The sequence below is a fragment of the Psammomys obesus genome, unplaced genomic scaffold (genome assembly GCF_907164565.1).
Source record: "Psammomys obesus unplaced genomic scaffold, mPsaObe1.curated_primary_1811, whole genome shotgun sequence".
NCBI classification, from domain to species: Eukaryota; Metazoa; Chordata; class Mammalia; order Rodentia; family Muridae; genus Psammomys; species Psammomys obesus.
The window spans coordinates 1,925,946-1,929,385 of NW_026590859.1; the positions used below are offsets into that span (position 1 = coordinate 1,925,946).

Consider the following 3,440-nt stretch of genomic DNA (forward strand, 5'->3'; position numbering starts at 1 on the left):
GGAGGACTTGATAAGTTCTCCATGTTAACAAAACGTTTCAGAGCTTTTTGAGCGTCTCATTACCTGCCTCAGATCTGCCTCACAAACGTCGTACTCTGCCATCATGGCCACATCAACCATCTGGCCCCCACACTGAGGGGCTTGCTGAGAAGGTCCCAGAGTTGTTCATGAGCCTGCCCCAACACCGGTTCCTGCTTATCTATCCTGAGTTGCTCTGGAATTTCCCACCTGCAATCGTTTCTTTTTAATACATCAGTTCTCTTTAATTTTCCCCAAAATTTCTTAGTTCAACCCACTGGGATTTTTCTTTTTTTCAGATTCTGCTGTCCCTCTGCCCTCTAGCCATCCTTCATACTTCACCCCCTCATAAAGAAATGAATCCAGTAAGCCCTCAAGGATCTCGAACTCCACAAAACACGCAGATCATTCAGGGCACAGAAAACTCTACCCGGTGCCAACATTGGAAATAAGTGCCCAAAGGAAAGACAGACTCCAAATAGATAGCTAGATGGCATGAGAAACATCCCTCTTGGGAATTACCACTAGAGGTGGCAAGATTTGTGTCTGGCCCAGAGCTCATCCCTCTAATGAAAGAAAAAAAAATTGAAGCAGGGTTTGTGTAGCCCAGGCTGGCTGTGAACTCAATAGCTGAGGATGGCCTTGAACTCCTGGTTCTCCAGCCTCTACTCCCTGAGTGCTGATGTTTCAGGCATGCACTACCAGGTCTGGCTTCTAGTGCTGGAGGTGGGCTGGGGTTCCAGGGCTTCGCTCACTAGGAGAATAAGCACTCTTCCTACTCGGCCACATCACCAACCTCTGGAAATAGACATTGGCTTGAAACTGCTGGGCCGCACAGACCAATCAGGTGGGGGGGTGGGAGTGGGTGGCTGGGTGGAGTCCCTCCAGCACAGGAGGCCCCAGGGGTGCAGGGGCCTCTCGAATTGCTGAGAGCCAGGAGAGGAACTGAGGCTTGCAAGTACTGTGGCTTGTGTTTCCTGTTTCAGCAGGCTGCTGTGCGGCAGAACATCAGTCAAGAGGACAATGGCGAGGGGGCTCAGAGCCTCGGGCTGACAGCTTCCCCAGCCTTCTGAGACTGGAGAGACGGAGAAAGGCTGAAGGCCTCCTGAGACACTTGAGGCGGAACCCGGGACCTGAGGTAACTATGGAGGAAGACGCTTTGGGATCCAGGTTTTGTTCTGTTGATGTTAGGGTGGGGCAGAGTATACCCTGCTAGTTTCCTGCATAGCAACAGGTGGTAAGATTTACATGCTGGGGTTTGCCTGACCGAAAGGCACCTGTGTTGCATTCCTCAGCAATCACCAGCCACGGGACACAGCTCCCAAGTCTGCTCCATCTGTTAGCTTAGGTTAGGTGTGAGTAGCGTGGCTTGGTGTTGGCGTGCTCGGCAGCCGTGACACAATTAGACGACCCTTCCCAGATCCCTTCAATGCAGGGATGCCTGTAACAGGCCCTTCTCCTTCCGCTGTACCCGAGAACTCTGAACTGAGGCCATGTCCAGGCAGGAAGCCACCCATCTTCCCTTCCGCATGTGCAGCCAAGAGGTAGAAGCACAGATTTGGCCAGCCTGTGGGTAAGAGGCGGTGCCCTGCTGTCTTGCCGTGCAAGGAGACCCCTAGCCAGCACTGCCCTTCCTCAGAGCTCCACTGGCCCTCTCATGTTGCCAAGGGTACCTCAGAGACTACAGAACGCCTGGGCAGTGGCCTTGTGACCTTTCTCTGAACTACAAGACCAGTTCCTCTTTTCCACAGCCTGTCCCTGTCCTTCAGGCCTTCCACAAGCAGTCTTGTGTTTAAGCAAGCCCTTATGGTCACACCATCCCAGAAGTCTGTGTGCTTCTGTACAGGTGTCCCATCAAACCCCATCTGCGCTGGGGGCTGTGGGTCTGGAGACGCTCCTCTCTGTAGGGACCGTGCCTACCACAACTCCCCTCTGGGTGTAAAGTCCTGATGTTGCAGAGGGTAAAACCACCACATCCAGTGGACCTACAGACAAACTGGATGGACAGCAGGTAGAGAGATCATCTCAGGCCTGCCCTCCACCCCTCAGACCTCCCTTCTTTCCATCTGGAAGGCAGGAGGAGCCTCAACCCAGGAAGCTCACTCCAGTACACAGCCTGTATGTAACAGGCCCAGTGGAACCTAAGCCCTCACACGCTCACAGTGAAGAACCCATTCTCCACCCACCCCTGTGCCTTCCGGGCTGACCGGCCACAGAGAGAACCCAAACTCAGAGCCACGGGAACCAGAGCAGTGAAATTATTCCAAGAGGGAGCTAAAAGCCCTGTGCAGAGCTGAGAGATTAGGGAACCTAGGGCAAAACTGAACAATCTTGGTCCTGGAGTTCGGCTTTGCCTGGGGCATTTGATCACAGCACCAGTGACAATAAGTACAATATTCTATATCTGGTTTTTTTTGTTTTGTTTTGTTTTTATGGTTTTCTCTGTGTAGCCTTGGCTGTCCTGGACTCGCTATGTAGACCAGGCTGGCCTTGAACTCACAGTGATCCACCTGCCCCTGCCTGCCAAGTGCTGGGATGACAGGCGTGCATCATCACGCCCAGACATTGATTGTAAGCCATGTGCTAGGGACGCGGAGTGGATGCTGTCACTTCGTTCTCGTGGCCCTGAAGGGGAAGTTCAGCCCTGTTTCACAGATGAGAGCACCGAGACTTAGCAATGCTTACCAGCTCCCCCTGCTCGGAGGGCAGTGACAGCCTGGAAGTGAGTCACAGTCCAGCAAGGGTGCCCCTCCTCCAGCAGAGACAGAAGAGTCAGGCTTGGAGACTGGCAAGCCCACGTCTCCTCTATACATTCTTTACCACAGAACATGAGTAGGCCTTTTGGCTCCTTTTCTATATAATTAAATTAACAGAGTGACATGTGGGAAGTCTAGGGAACCCCACAGAGTGAGAGGAGGGAGAAAAGCCTGAGGAAAGGCATTCAGAGATTATAGGAAAAGGACAAACGCCACCTCACAGCCCTTGGAGTAAGCTCTGCCCAAGGCAGAGGGTGTCCCTCCAGCACTCTAGAGTCAGATAATTAAAAGCACACAGAGACTGTCCACCCACAGGCTTGGGAACAAGTGCTGGGACCAGAGACAGAGCAGGAGCCCTGCCCAGAATTCTGTCTTGTGCCAGGATAGGCATCGAGGTCCCAACAAAGGAGCACAGGGCCTCTGCCTGCAGAGTCTGTGCAGCCTACAAACAAGCCTGGAGCTCAGAGCTGCCGGTGCTGCAGTCGATGAGGCTGGGCTACTTTCTCTGACCACCAGGAACTGAATTCTGGGGCAGTGGGATGAGCAGGTCATAGAAAAGAAGCACCAGCTCCCCCATCACCCAGGATGACTCCAGAGGGCACAAAGGACAGGGACCTGACTCCAGAGGGCACAGAGGACACGGGGATGACTCCAGAGGGCACAGGG

General features: G+C 53.4%; 1 protein-coding gene across 1 annotated transcript in view; it reads left to right on the forward strand.

Moving 5' to 3' along the window:
• The first annotated feature begins 923 nt into the window (after window positions 1-923).
• The window catches only part of Traf3ip3 (TRAF3 interacting protein 3), a 24,498-nt gene continuing 21,981 nt past the window's right edge, over window positions 924-3,440 (forward strand). The window contains exon 1 of the mRNA XM_055609151.1: window positions 924-1,156. The gene's annotated coding sequence lies outside the window, so the exon portion shown is untranslated. The remainder of the gene's footprint in view (window positions 1,157-3,440) is intronic.